Raw genomic sequence first — 16,267 nt, 5'->3', positions numbered from 1 at the left:
CGCCCAGGCAGGCAGAGTCAGTAAGAAACGGCTGTAGCAGGATATTGGGCCCTGCCAAGAGGGCCTTCTGGCAGTGTGGTAATCTCTGCATTGCGGAGCAGTAGATGGGGATTTGGGTCCCACACCAAGAAAACAATCTTGCCGTCTCATCGAGAACTCCTGCACAACTAAAACGCCAGCACCACAACAGAAATAACAGCTTAATACTCCTCTCCCACCACAGACTTATCTCTTCTGTACAACTTCCCCTCACTCACCGTGCCCTCCAGCGGCTATGCTTTAAAGCTGTTAACGTTCGCTTTTAATGCTATTAATGTGCGAGTACAAAAAAGTGGCTTCCTTTAAAACACCCTCTATGTACTCGTGTTTCTATCTCCCTATGCATGTCATCCCTTTTACCAATTAGAGAAAACCACAATGAAGCTCAGTCAAAAAGAAGTGTGGGTATTACTGGGATGCCATGTAGGCTATGCCATGTATGCCATCCACCAAGTTACGGCTCAAGTATACACAAAATTCAGATACAACTTCACACAATAAAGCCCCATATAAGATTATTTTGTGTTTTCCTTATTCTTTTTTTCCGCCGATTTCATCAGCACAAAAGCTCCAGTACCACAATCAATAATTCTCCACACAGGACATTTAGCTACATCTACCAATAACAACAACTGATCAAAGTAGCCAATTGCAGGATAATCGTTCAAATTTTTACGGTACCTGTGCTAAAAATACCCTAAACGGTGCCTAAATTGGTACTGGGAATGAGGACATTAAAGAACATCTTTTTTATTGCAAAAGCACGTCCTATTGTTTGAATCCTTCTGCATAAAATACAGCCACACTTTCGGAAGTTTCACTGTTGGCATTTTGACCAAGTTTAAAGTTATCAGGCTTGCTAACATTACCTTCTGTCACTGACTGAGCCGACAGAGCGAGTGTAACCCTATTCATGGCTCAGACAGTTACATGACTACAAGGTAGGCCCAAAAACCTTGGACTACTATTACAGGCTTCACCCAGCCAGGGGATTATTCTGCTGGGTATTACTGGAGTTATTTTGTAACAACGTTACACACAAAGATCTAAATGATCAAGCATACAGGTAAAATAAATTATCAATCTGACCATTCAATGCCATTTAAGGGGCATCTCCCTTAAAGGCAGTGGTGTGGCCTAGCACAAAGGTTTGCAGGTTCAATTCCCTGGTGGGGCACAGACTTCGCACAGTTCAGTCGAGGTAATTAATCTGAAAGCTTGAGTAGATGCCCAGCTGTTCAAAGGGAAAGACTGAGTGAATGTAGCTAAGAATACAGCCAACCCTCTGAGCAAATAAATAATGCAGAGATTTTATTTTTGTAATTCTCCTTGCCCTTATAAAATTGCGAGGTAAAGACGGAGTGACCTAGGTGAGATATAGGCTACTCCTGTAGTGATACCCTTTCACACAAGTAATTTAGTACTTGTGATTTTTCAACAGTTTGTTCACTTAAAACCCCCTCCCATTAGTTTCCTCAGTACGTCCCCATAAGAATGTACAGAAATGTAAAAAATTTCAAGAATGTTAATCGGCAAATAAGCAATCTGAGAATGACTGCAATTCTTATGGAGTTCTGGTAAATCTGGCAACCGATTACGAGCCCCAGCTCCCAGATGGCCTGATCTGGAGGTGCGCTGAAGAACTCTGGTGAGAGGGGATAACGAGGCACCGCTCTGCTCTCATCGATCCTGAGATTTAATATCCGGTAGTAGCAGCCTCCTCCCATCAAAAAGCATGCCTGGGGGACACAAACTACCACAATTTCCCCTGTACCTCCAAACATCTCCATCCATCCGAATCTGAGTGCAGCAACAGCACAGTTCTGCTGCAACACAGAGTCTCTCTCTCTCTCTCTCTCTCTCTCTCTCTCACACTCTCTCTCTTCCTCTCTCTGTTCATACTTCTAGAAATTCCATTTTCCTCATAATCCTCCCACCCGAACAACATTTCTGAGTCCTACACAGCTCTGTGTGTCCACTTCTCCGAGCATTAATGCTTTTTCATAATCCTTTTTTTCTAGCAATGAAGAATATGCGCCACCTCTGAAAGCTACGTGCCGGGGGCATAAGGGCTCAGGTGTGGATCAGAATAAACAGATAAACCAGACTGCAGCTGGTCTACAGCAGAGAGTGGTGAGTGCTGGACCTCCCTTCGCTCTTATTACCGCCCCCTGGTGGAATCAGTTGGACAGTGCAACTACATTACCCAGTAGCAAGTGCACTCTTACCTTACATTACAGGCATTTAGCAGACGCTCTTATCCAGAGCGACTTACATTGTATCCAATTATACAGCTGGATATATACTGGAGCAATGCAGGTTAAGTACCTTGCTCAAGGGTACAACCGCAGGGTCCTACTGGGGAATCTGCTGTTCAATGATCATCAGCACAATGCTAATTACAAAATACAGTGAACTCTGGTATAACTGCCTCCTGCTTAACAAGCAAACTACTGGATTATCCAATGCTAATCATGTTAATGATGATTATTCATTAACTGATTAAGTGAAACTTTCACAAGTGCAGTATATTAACAGTGCGTCCATATTCTGTACTAGCGCAAGGACAAACTACTGGACCTTCCCCATTGTATGAGACTGACAGTCTATGCTTAACGTGCTATGAAAGTCTATGCTTGCCATGCTATGAAAACAAAAAAGAATTGTGAACAAAACCGGTTCGTTCAATGGATTAATTTTGCATATTCACTTTTTGAAACGGAGCCAGCTGCCATGCTAATTTTACTTTTTGCCAGTTTATCTGAGCTCTGGTCCCACTGAAGTTGTTTATCCAGGAGTTTACAGTAAAGACATACTCCTTACTTGCAAAAGTTAGCCTAAAACTTCCCCAAAAAACAGGGCATTGGATTTGTACAATTAAATTTTTCACAACAAATCTGCTCTAGCTGTACGTATTCCATGCAAGAAAGCATTGTTTTTATCCATTGGATGGTCCGATACCCTGACAAAATGACAAAACGTACATTTCAACAACGGATCCATTTTGTAACACATTTACAAAGCAGGATTTTTACGCAAGTTACTCTGAGTGACTTACACAAGATCCTGTATTCTAACCTCCACTCTAACTACTGGCAAGACCCCAGGACAACAGTGGCCTTTGTGTGATTCTACTCAATTCCACAAGCGTGGTTCTAACAGTCCACAATCAAGCCCAATGAAAGAGATCCTTCCAGACTGCATTCGATTAAGCCAACTGAGAAATTGAATTTATTTAGCATGGGTAAATCAACTCAAATACCCTCCAGCTCACTGTTCAGTCCACTTTGATCCTTTTTTAACCTTAAATAGCGTCAATTACAGGCACCATCAGTGGTACCATTAGTGACTGAAGAACTGCTCATGCCTGTGTTAGCATGTAGTCCCCTGTGATGCATGCAGCACACTGCTATTTCTTATTCATAAAGACTCAAAATGTCTTGACGTTGATCTGAATTAGTCAATAAATGCATAATTCAGGAGACAGGCGGTATGAAATTACACCATAAAGTAATATGGGTAAAAATCTATCGAAAACTATATAACCTTATGAAGTCACAGGAAATAAAAGAAAAAAGTCCATATAGGCCTGCTGTAGACATCTGGTATAAAACCATACAGGCTACTGTACAACATGGCCTTTGCTCCATAGTGGAAAATGCTGAAAAGACATGTACTAGCCTACAAATGACAAATAAATCAACTGAAAAGAGGCAAAATCACGCTCCAAAATAAGAAAACGCCTATATTTAAGTTAGAAAAGTGCTTAATTCAGTATGACAATATAAAGTGCGTTTTCAGTCAGGCAAACCATCCTCGGTGCCTATTAATACACCACTCTTGTTTGCAGCTTTCCCTTCTGCCTATGGAAAATAACAACAGTTCCTCAGTCTCCCAGGTTTTTCTTTAGCGAGCAACAGTGCAGGGACAGACACAATCTACAGGTGTCCGTCAGCCCGTAGGCGTCTCATCTCCTACCCTCCTCCACATCTACTCTTCCACTTCTCAGCTCACCATGGCAACAATTTCATCAGCGTTCTATTAGGAGAATTATCTGGCTGCATACAGGTGGCGATCATGTACGCAGTCAGAATTACAAGAGAAACTGCGATTAGTCTCCCTTTGAATTCTGTCTGCGAGCGTCAACCCTACGTACAGTTTAACCTGGACAGGAATGTGAGAGGGGACTTGGCTTCAGCATCCAGATGTCTTTCCATCCAGATTCTGTCTATCGCACGCAATCAAAAATGTGTGTTGGGGGGGATAGTGTGTGTGTCGACCTGCTTGGGTCACAGACATCAGTGAAAAGAGACGCTGCACAGATCCACTTCTCTGTGTTGCACGAAAGAACTGGAGCAAAGAACTGGAGTCGTGAAACAATTATCTGAGGTGACTTTTGGCAGGATTAGTGTGATACAGCTGCCAGAGCACATGCTGTACAAGTATGACACCCTCACCAGTGACACCCAGACCAACTGAGTCATGCTCCATACTGACAGAGCTGGAGTTGAATTGTGGGTTTGTTCTGTGCCCATTATCAGCACAAGGGGAGAATCTGCACCTTGTTGTGAACTTCTGAATATGAACACAAACCGGTATTTTCCACGGCAATTGCTGACCAATAAAAAATAAGCCTAGGCAGGCGGTGGAAAACCACATCTACAGATACTGAGAAATGGAATCAGTCGCTTCCTTTAGTTGTCAGAAGGTCTTAACTTCTTCACAAATATACTCTTCTGGCCAAGCCTTTCTTCCTGTATCGATATAGTCTTCCTGAAAAAAAACCCAACAAGCATGAAGCTACGTATGTTCCTGAGTAACCCTCTTCATGCTGTTGCTTCCCTTCTGTCTGGGTGGTGGTTGTTCGCGCATGACTCAGCAGTTTAACCCCAGCGATACAATCTGCCCTCCTTCGAGATGCAGCCATCTGACAGCTGCAGGCCAACACACACCCATAACCGAGCACCAAGCAGAGACCACACACCCTGACCACCAGAACCAAGGAGTACCTGAGCTTGGACAGTACTATGAGCCCTGGGGTACAATCAGGACTGTAAGGAGCTGGAGCAATGGTACACACAGTTGTGACAACACACACACACACACACTTGTGGAGCACACATAGCCCATGGAACGCTGCTCTCCTCTTTCCCTTTTCTCAGTTCTCCGCTATCGATGACAGCCAACTGCGATGCTACAGCTGTACTTGTTTAATTCTTTTTATTCTGAATTGTACCGAGAAATTGAACCCTGTTGAGTACGTGTCCCACATCAAGGAAAGGGGTCACACCATCACAGGCAGAAATGACTGACACACAAAACGCCCAACCACCCAAAAAAACAGCCAGGGCCATCACTTCTGGTGTCTGGGGCTGTCCTGGATTTTTCTGCTTCGTGCAAAAAGCTTGGACATGGATTGATTATGGGCTCTTGGGTGACACTTCCACCTAAAGCACTGGTATGCCCCACAGTCTATTATCACAGAAACTATTGCTGACTGCGGCAGTGCTGTCAGAAACCAGGGATCCTGCAGGGTGCGTATGTGACTACAGCCTCACCCAGAGTGGGAGGGCTGAAGTCGGCAGGGTATTCCCTATCTCACAGGGCAACACTGCCCCCTCTGGTCATTGCGTGCCTAAAAGTCTGCTCATTCCAGTTGTGCAAGCACTGCAGTCCATAGTTGCACAGCTCAGCAGCTGGACTGCAGAGGGAAAGGGAGCTCCTCCCGAAAGATGGAAGACGATGCTGTTGTGATGGGGCAGGTTTACAGTTTGGACCAGGCAGCACCAAATTGGGAAATAAATTTAAAATATGGGGAGAGTTTCCTACAGCTAAAAGTAAGGAGCTGGGCAGGACAGGCTTGGTTAGTACTTGTATCTCCTAGAAAAACTACTTCAGAGCTGGATGTGGTGTGGGACTTTTGGCGTAAAGACCTTGTGCTTTTTTCAGCTTTCAGAAGAGGGAGGGGCTGAACAGAGATGTTTGTGCTTAGGCCAAAAAATAAACAATACAAGTTTCCTTGGGGGAACACAACCATCTTCAAAATAAATAAATAAACGTATTTTATGGAGTAATGGCTCAATCAATCATTGAAAATATAAAAGGAAAACAAACATTCTACCCTTCAACACCTGCAGCTCAACTAATTTCCTTCAGTTGCTTATTATATAACGGGCTTCTCACATATAGGCTACTCGAGACTGACTGATGTGGCACCATACCTCCTCGACAGAATTTAAAATAAAGAGGTTTGCACATACAAAATAGTTTAAAACAATACAAGCACTGTGGGCTAAAAACGGGAAACGTGCAGTTAAACTGACGCTGAAAAACCTAATCGAATCTATCAGCGTTCATCTGCCATTCGAAGCATTACTTTTTAAGTGATTGGATAATCTGACGATGTAAATCTCGTGAAACGACAGAAGATCTGCACTATCTGTGTGCAAGAGAGACTACTTCAAATCAGACGAGAAAACAAGAATACATAATAAATGATCCTATCCATGAAATAAATAGAAACCATCGTATCCAAGAGACATGTTTTACTTTGATCTAAGAGACGTCATCTTAAGGACACGGTGTTCGCTAAGAGGGGCGTCTCCGTGATATTGCCGTCGCACGTCTACCTCTCACATGTAAGTCGCATATTTTAAGAATGCTCTTCACACGCAACAGATTAATTTCTATAGACTCTGGCTAACTTTACCATCGAAAAACGACTTTGTCATAAGACAGCAATACAAGTATTTAACGATATTTTTGAAGCGACAGTAGAGTGCACTAGGCTACTTGCAATCTAAACAATTTTGCCAGAAGTTATTTAGTTTTGAAGAGGTAAAACAGAAGGAAACGTGTATCAATAGCTTTTGCATGGTCGTAAGCTCCCATAACAACACCAGCATCATACCAACTTGGAGCAGATCATAAACAACAAAAATATCTACCAAACTTGTAGCTAGTCTACAGTTAATAAAAACTATAAAATTCATCCATAATAATCGCTCGCCAACATAGTGTTGCTCATATTATCAATTTGCCTGGCAAGGCCGTGTCCATAGGGTTCGATGATAATTAGACACGTCAAACATTAGCTAATATTAATGTGCATACAGTATAAATTGATGTAACGTTAACAAGATTACTTACCAGGTACCCAACTAGCTAGCTTAGTATCTCTATTATAATATAACACTAATGCACGTAAAATAAACTATACATCGTTAATTAGCTAGCTACACACATCGCCCTAATGCCTAACATTACAGTGTAATGCATTGTCATAATGACATAAAAAGCAATCTAACATGGATTTGCATGTCGCCAACTTCAACTCGGTTGCTTATTCACTCCAAACGGGTTGTTTCCAGGCAGCAGCATCACTTGGCTCCGGGGCCTGACAGAATTTTGAGACAAACTCCACCATTTGGACTAGATCTCAGTCAGGGAAAGCACGTAGATCGCCGGCCAGCGATCACCGCAAGCAATCCAAGCTTCAAGCGATTGCGTGTTTCAAGAAACAGCTATGAGTTGTATCTGTATACACATCATTTACAAAAATGATACGAATAATCACCTACCGAACAATCTGGACTTAGATGGGCAACCTGTGTGTTCGCACAAAGCTGGCTATAGAGTCAGAAACGAAATCTGGCCTTGGATGCAAAACATTAACTACCTAGCTGTAATCACAGAGACTGCGCTACGAGACCACCCTACCTCTCCAATGCCTTGGTGTCGCCTTGGATACTACAAATCATCCTCTTCAGAAGAAATTGTTATTTCCTCGGGAAATTTTTTGACATTCTCCTCGTGATACTGTTTTTTTTTAGTCCATTCCCGTGTCAGTGACGTTCACTTCCGGTATACCGCGCTCCTGCCCCTCCCCTATTGAAAAACTACAAACATACAGTAAATGCACATTTCAAAACCTAATTTGTCTAAACTCCGGTTCTAGACGACTTAAAATAATTAGCATTTTATCTTGTGTCAGGTTATAGCTGTCAGGATATAACGTACATTATGTAATCCTAAGCATATTTTTTTGTAGGCTACTTGGACTTATCTAATATCTAATTGGAGGGTGCAACTGGATGAAATGGTTTTCTTTGAAGAAAACACATCATGTTGTCTGCATGCCCTCCGATAAGCATATCCTCTGACTTTGGTCACTGTTCCCTCCTAATTCATAGTCATTTCCATTTCCCCCACTTAAACTCTGGGGAAGTAATGCAAAGGGCATTACCCATGTGGCTTTAAATAGAACGGCTCCGTTCCGAATATCGATATTTCTTTCCCCCTAGTGTACAAATTAAGTAGCCTAATAGATAATTGCACAATCAACTTAGTGACTGCGATAAAGATGACGGAAGCCATTGTGGTTTTTTAAATACTACAGCGCATGCAAAATGTATTTAGTTATGTTTCATACTCGAGAATATACATTCAGGAGTTCTTGTCAAATGTGCCCCAATGTTACGTCTAACTACAATAATCTTCTCACAGATCAGGGGAAAGTTTGACCCAAATATTTCACTGCATGTGGAGTGTGGCTATAAATAATGTACGTGTCTTCCGACTTCCGGTAGATGGTAGTATATGTTCAAGAATATTTATTCTGGTTTTAAGAAGGAAATTATCACATGGGCTGTCGAAAAGAACAGTTCACATTTCATTTTTTCTAAACAATTGCAGTTAATGTGATAGCCTACCTCATAATAAATTGCATAATGTAGTAAGCCACAATTATTGCATTGGTATTGGAATTGATCCCCAAAGGGACTCACGATAAATTATGTCACAAATGCAAGCCAAGGTATGTGAAATCTCCTATTTTGTAATCCTAACCAGCCTTCCGTAGTTTTGTTTGTTTGTTTGTTTGTTTGAGAGAGAGAGAGAGAGAGATATTTCACAAACTGCATGATAAAACCTTAAAAATTAATCCGCACACTTCACCCAGCGCCAATATGGTGCCGGTAATTGTCATCCTAAATTCATCCATTCATAGGTGACGATCACGCATACATGGACTACACAGAATACATCTACTTCATTCTCTAATGAGCAGGACGTCTGATAAAATAATAATAAATAAATAAAAATAGATGACATCTTCACAAACTGTAAAGTAGGCTAGGCTACACCGATTTTGCTCCCTCGGCGGACTGAAGTAGGCTACAATCTATTAAACGAGTTGCCATCTGCTAGCTCAATCTAGGTCCGCTACTGCCATCTTGTGAAAAATTCAGTGCGCTACTACGAAGATGTCCCCGCATCAGGTGAAAAACAGGCACGTGAAATAATGTACAGGCTATTTCAGGCAGTTCTTTCTTGACAACCCATTTTAAACCATGTTTTTTGCGCAATACTGTGTCATTTGTTAATCCCAGTTTTCAATAAGATTGTCATGACTTCTGTGTAAAGAAAATGGACGACATTTTAAATAATAGATTACGTGTGAAATTTGCAAAAATAGTAGATGAGCTCAATTTGCAGGTACTAGACATGCTTTGCAAATGATTGATTTATATTAACCATTGTATTCCGTATAATAGTTCATTTGAAAAAGTTGAAATGCCTGTGAATTGTAGCATTTCATTGTCTGAAAGCAGTTCGGCACATTTTACAGTTAGAACCAATGAATTTGCATATTACTCACAGTAAGAGTCCCTCTTACTGACCAACACTCCCAGAAATAATCTGTCCATTAACTATAGATTAACAATGTTTGACTATACTGCAGAAAATTAGAGAGCACTCTTTCACCTGAGCAGTTAGACTCACTCACGGTCAGCTCGAAACTGCTAATGAGTTGTTGGCTGTCAGGTCAATTAAATGAAACTCTCCACATCATCATATTACACTTATACCTAATGTGGAAAGTGGGCATTTTGCAGGATCAGCTGCTCTACAGGATGCTCCTTGATATACTGAGAAAACAGTTGTGTATTGCGTATTGATCCAAACTCATAAATGACTCCCCCCAATAATACCTTTTCATTATACCGTCCCTGATTGCTCCATTGATCAGACAACTATATTCTGGAGAGTTGGTCTTTTGTAGTTTAAGTGAGCTCATCACTGGATTTGAGTTTGCACATTTATGAGTGATGATTGATTGGTTATGAAAGATTTTTTAAAAAAACAGGCCTTATTTATTCAGTCCTTTCACATTCCCTCCAGCCATGAGAGTCACACATATTTCCTGACTGTGTTTCTTTTCTGCCCTTCACAGTGTCCGTAGCCGTGGGAGATGTAGGCAGTGTCGCTCTCAGGAAGCTATAAAGCCACAAATGAGTGATTGTTCTTTCCGTATCAGAGAGAATCAGAGAGGCTGAACAGAGAGTACGGGAATAAACGCAGGGAATTCTGATGCGCCTATCTGCTCTAATTTCTAATTTCCCCTCTCTCAGCTGGTATTTTCAGCGTGGAGGGAGGAGATATGCAAATGAGTGAGTGGACACGAGCTGGAATGAACATGCCCATCCCCTCCATAGGATCTATTTCTAGACGGCTTCAGTAAAGATATTTTCAGTGCTGACAGGGACAGGCAGTGCTATAATGCCGATTTCTGCATTAAACAGAATATTTTGGGACAGTCACATGGCATGTTATGCTGAAGCACTCCATCTCAGTGTAGTGAAATGGCCCATGGTCTAGACCTGTATTCGGGCTATACTTATACTGCAAGGGGGAGAACTCACAAATTATATTTCCTTCCAGCTGACAGCATTACTTGAGCTAAAACTGACACTTAAAGGTGAGTTACATCATTTTGAAACGGGACATGAACTTGGTTGAGCAGTAGATTAAGACAGTGGAGTATTACCTTTTAGCAGTTGGGACTTTACTGCAGGAGAGGAATGGAATAATGCAGTTAAGTAATATTTCAAACAGTATACTACCACAACTGTGCAGTGGAGCACACAGCTGAGTTATACTTTGCACAGCATACTACCACAGTTTAGTGGTGGAGTAGTATAGTTAAGTAACATTTTGTACAGTATGTTACCACAGTTGAGCCATGAAATAGGTCTTTCAAGTACTTTGTACGGTTGTACTGTCATGCTTTAGCAATGGAATAACACAGCTGAGCTGGACAGTGGAAAGTGTCAGTCCGGGACAGAGAGATTTGCACGGCGAAGGGTGACTTTGTTGAGTGACGGGTTGTGCTGTCCTTGTGACAGGCCTGCAGAAGCGCATTCCTTTGTCCCGCCACCTCGGCCAGCCTCGGAAAAAATCTGCGAAGCGGCCTGACGCCAAACACCCTCTTTGTTCTTTGCCCTTACAATGATTTCCCATTGTTAGTTGGGAAGAGCAACTGCTTGTGCTCAGCTATCAATTACTGGGCTGGTGCCGCACAGATTCACTGATAATTGCATCATCCGGATGGACTATTAATGGACACAGATAACACAATTAAGACTTCCATGTTATATGAGGATTTGTGCATCTCTGTCGCTTCTGCTCTGCACCAGTGCCCATGAACAAACAACAAAAATTTTAGGAGTTAAGAAGATGTTACAATCTCAATTTAAATTTCTTGTCTGCTTGCTTAATGGTATGCAACTTGTTATTTAGCAGGTGCTAAAAACGTCTTTACGGTGTTGTGCAACTGCAATGTGCATTTCACCCAAGGCAGGAAACTCCAAACAAGTTTAAAAAGTTCAAATAAGTTAAACATTTAACTGAATCAGTGTTCATCTTTGTTCTGTGTAAGGATGAAACAACTGACCACACCCCATTTTTGGTACACTTTTAACATTGTCAATTCAATTCTGACAAGATTTGTGCAGATGGTACATTATCACATCACAAGTGGACTTCATGTCCTGAAATCTAGTATTTCCTGATGGGATCCATATTTCTTTTAATAGAACACTACCCGTCAGTGTATTTTTCGGGGCACTGTTCTCCTCTCCTGGCCACAAGGCGTGGTTTGCAGTCAGGCAGTACATTCCAAAGTGGACTCCATTTCCCACGTAAACCTCTGATATTCAATAACAAGGGCCTCTTTTTTTGAGCGTGACCTAGCTGTGAAGAAATAGTCCCTTGATCACGATCACAGAGTAGCCCGTGCTTTCAGTGACTGCAGGAATGGTGTCCCCTAAATGGCAGCAGTTAAAGAAAAGGGTTTTCTCTGATAAGTGGTTTATCGCTGGATGCCATGTGTATGTGCTGTCGGCCAGATTATAATCTCAGGAACCTCTAAAGAGTGGCGAGTGCATGGTAGAATGGTGGAGCAGTGTCTGTCTGCTGCCAGATTATGTCCTCCTACACAGTAACATGTTCAGTGTTAGATCAACTCTGAGTACGGAGTACATATGGTCCCTGTTATACTACTGTTAGAGCTGAATTAACTGTTAGAGTTGAATTCACATTTTACAGTGTAACTGGTGAGTGTCTGTGTTTCTCAGCCTCCAGTTGAAGAAGACGTCAAGGATTGTGAGGATTGTGCCTCTTCAAGATCGCAGAGATTTAGCAACTCTATATATGTGAAAATGATATGGAGCACTCCATAAAAAATTTGACATCTGAGATGAACCATGAATTGCCTGCATCAGAATGTTATCAGCTGACCCAGGTTCATCATTTTGCCCACAGGCTATAGCAGGGTTTCCCAACCTGGGTTCTGGAGGGGTGTAGAGTTTACTATTTTATTAATGAATTAAAGCAGTTTATACAGCAGTTACACAGTTACTCACTTCACCTAGTGTTTTGGGTCTTTACTCAGGTTATTGATATTTAAAATGAAAAATGTTTCAGCCCTCTAGGACCAGGGTTGGGAATCAAGCAGCTTAATTTGTTTTCAGTCTGTTGGTGAACGCCCCTATGGGTTCTGCTTGGTTTTCTGCTTCTACATTTAACAGGTATGAATATCTCTCTGTGTGGAAAAAAACAAGCTAAATTAATTTTAATTTTAAAATGTAAAATTTACTCATAACTATTCTTATTGCACTTCTCTACTTTTTGTATCCTTTCCATAGTGTGTGGTTCAAATCAGGACACAGTTCTCCTTCTCTGACAAAGGCTTTTTAGAAAAATGATTTAACCGCCTTTGATTTTTATGCAGTATTTTTTCTATATCAGTTCAGATTACAATTTAACTTTTTCCTTGATAGAATGAGACAACAGCCTCCATATAAATGTTACAGGTAAGAATGGGCACCAGGTGGACTGGCATTCCAACCCAGATAGAGCTATACTTTTTTTGCCACCAAAACTCCTGAGCCCAGGGCATTTTAACTGCAGTCACACAATCCGCAGAGACCCATTTCTGTCACTTTGAATCCAGTGGATGTGAGTGTGTGTGTGTGTGCGTGTGTGTGTGTGTGTGAGAGAGAGTGTGTGTGTTGCAATATGCTTTGGCCACTGTGACATGGGGATGCACGGAACATTCAGACCTCCTTCTCCCTCCAGGCCAGTATAACCCTCATCGAGGGGCACACACACAGGGTACCTCAATGTGATGTTCAATGACAGGTGAGCTGAGTCATACCAAAGACTTTAAAAATAGGCCCCACTGCCTCTCCACTGAGCACTTAGCATAAACTGCTTGGACTGGGGAGAGTACAGTGGGCCAATATTCAATCCAGGCTCTGTGGTTTAGCCCTGGCCCACAGAAACTGGGAAAGGCAATTTATATATTTGGCAGACATTTCAGCCAAAGCAGCTAACAAAAGGTATGTCTTACATGGTAAGCAACCACTAGACCCAAAGATAGGCAAAGTTAATGGAATCAGTGACATCCTCAAAGGTACGTGCCACATGACCTGCAAAATAAAGGGAGGCTCAAGCCCTATGGCCAAAAGAGTGATCCCTGCTAATAAGATCAACAGTGCTGATGACCAGTGGTGTTCTGCCAACTGAGCACGCTCAATGGAGTCTTGATGTACAGGTGTCTGATTCTATTGGAAGGTACTGACTTGATGTAAGACATTATGAAGGAATTATGGCTCAGGCATTGGGGTGGAGGGCTGAATGCCATAGACCTGCAGGCCGGGAGAGAGTGGCTGAGGGCTCTCTGTTCAGTACCGAGTGTACTGTGCATGACAAAGCACAGTAAGATGATGTGTGGCAGCAGCAGTTGGCTGCAAACAGAACCAGGAGGAGGGCTCTCCTCACACAGTAAAATGTCCATTTAAAATGTTAAATCAACTCATACGGAGTACATATGGTCTCTATTGCACTCACAGGTACTTTGAATTGAATGAACACCGAGCACTTTACTGCGCAGACCCAGAGCTGTCATCAGAACTGGATTTTTCCACGGGCAATTTCAGCGCTGGTGAATGAGGCACGGCCAGCAACACCTTGCCGTGCTTTCTTCGGTGTCAGGACTGCTCCAGCTATCCATCACTCCTCTAATTGTGGAAACATCAGGAGTCTGCTCACAATCCCACAAGACCATTACAGTATCAGTGTCCTGCTGCAGATGGGCTGCAAATCGAATCACACCCAAACAGCTCCTGCACTGATGAGAGAGGCCCCACTTTGAAAAAACAGCAGAGAATGGTGAACATGATGGAAGGACTGAGGATGTGTGAAACAGAGAGTGAACAGTGAACAAAAAAGCAGAGAAAAGGATTAAGAATGAGATTTAATTAAATTTGACTTCATTTAAATCCATGGAATACTGTGAAACATAAACCAACAAAGTAAAACATAAGAATTAATGATCAAAGACGAGGGAGATATTTTGTGGGGGGAAAAAAAAGAATTGTACAAAATTCACTTTCATAAAAATGGTTTAATGGACCTTGAAACTCTAACCAGTCAGTTGTGATGGAATGAAACATAATTACAGGGAGAATAAATTAACGGTTTAGTTCCTGTTCAGTGTCTTGCTGAAGGAACTGATTTATTCTTTGTTTACTCATGAAACTACTGATTTCCATCACCTGTTCTCAGACCTTAATAAAGTACTGAAATCCCAACCTGTTCTCAGACCTTACCGAGCTACTGAAATCCCTACCTGTTGTAAAACCTTACTACTACTGAAACTGCTGAAGTCTGTATGTGTTCTAGAACCCCATTGACCACTTAAGTGCCCGTCTGTGCTTGAAACTTCATAAACTCTTGAAGTCCCCAGCCTATTCCGGAACCTTACCCTGAGGCAAAATTCTGATCTGAATTCGATTAAAACAAAGAGAATGGCTATACCTCAGCAGGTACAGTAGAATTGCTTGGAATTGTAGCCCACTTACACAATGCTGCCCATACTTGGCTAACTGGGCACAGCATGTGCCCACAGAGGGCACACTGGTAGAGGTTGTCTGTGGGGTGTAGCCAGAGCACATTCTGTCAGATTGTGTTAGGAACATCATAAGTATCCGGCAGTAATAGAATTACCCTGGGCAGCCACAGAAGGTCAGGAACCATGTAATAGAATTGTCATGGTTACAATCCATAACCATGGATGCACAGCCTCCTGTTTATTCTACTGAATCACTGTTGCCATCTTATCCATATAATGACGATGCAAGGGAGAAAGCAATCGTTCGAGTTCAGCGCAAGCAACATGATTTAAAGAGCTATTGCTCAGTCAAACCACAGCCAGTGTGATGTCCACTGCACAGGATTTGAAACCAGAGGAATGTATGTATCTTTCATAAAAGGGCTGCTCTCAAAGCACTGAGCAAGGGTCAGGCAAGCAAATGAATAATACATGACGATAAAAATACAGTGAGCTACATAATATTTGGGGCAAATACATTTTTTTCTTGATTTGGCTAATTTTAGATGTGTAATCAAACAATCCACATGTGGGTAAGGTGCACATACTTGGCTTTTATTTAAGGGAATTTTTAACACTTTGGTTTCACCATATAAAAATGCCAGCAGTTTTTTATACAAAGCCCCCAATTAAAGGTCACCATGTTTAGGACACATTAATGTTACAGTAAGTAAATGAAAGTAGTCATGTTTAGTATTTGGTCGTATATAGTTTGTATGCAATGACTGCTTGAAATATGAGACTGAGAATCTTTTTTGGTGGAGCTATGCCAGGCCTATACTGCAGCCATCTTCAGCTCCTGCTTGTTTTGGGGATAATTGCCTTATGTTTTCTCTTTAGCATCTTCAGCATTCTCTACAGACCTTTTTCCAGAACTGCAGGCGACTTTTGGTACTTCTTAGCAAACTGTAATCTGGCCTGCCTCAGCTAACTAGCAGTTTGCATCTTGAAATGCAGGCTCAGAAAAACCTGTGAAGTCATTTATCCCAAACA

General features: G+C 41.9%; 1 protein-coding gene and 1 long non-coding RNA gene across 8 annotated transcripts in view; one reads left to right on the top strand and one right to left on the bottom strand.

Moving 5' to 3' along the window:
• Window positions 1–7,913, bottom strand: part of clcn3 (chloride channel 3) — a 40,008-nt gene extending 32,095 nt beyond the window's left edge. For 5 of the 7 annotated variants that reach the window (XM_035425380.1, XM_035425385.1, XM_035425382.1 and 2 more), the window contains exon 1: window positions 7,759–7,913. The gene's annotated coding sequence lies outside the window, so the exon portion shown is untranslated. The other 2 variants (XM_035425388.1, XM_035425381.1) reach the window with 2 other exon arrangements.
• Window positions 7,914–8,611: 698 nt separating this feature from the next.
• Window positions 8,612–14,988, top strand: LOC118232338. The gene is made up of 2 exons (XR_004766257.1): window positions 8,612–8,854; window positions 14,235–14,988. It is a non-coding gene; the product is annotated as an uncharacterized LOC118232338 (long non-coding RNA).
• Window positions 14,989–16,267: the final 1,279 nt, after the last annotated feature.

The sequence above is a fragment of the Anguilla anguilla genome, chromosome 7, assembly GCF_013347855.1.
Source record: "Anguilla anguilla isolate fAngAng1 chromosome 7, fAngAng1.pri, whole genome shotgun sequence".
In the NCBI taxonomy this organism is placed as follows: domain Eukaryota; kingdom Metazoa; phylum Chordata; class Actinopteri; order Anguilliformes; family Anguillidae; genus Anguilla; species Anguilla anguilla.
The sequence above is the reverse complement of the archived record's forward strand: the minus strand, read 5'-3'. Positions and strand labels throughout refer to the sequence as shown.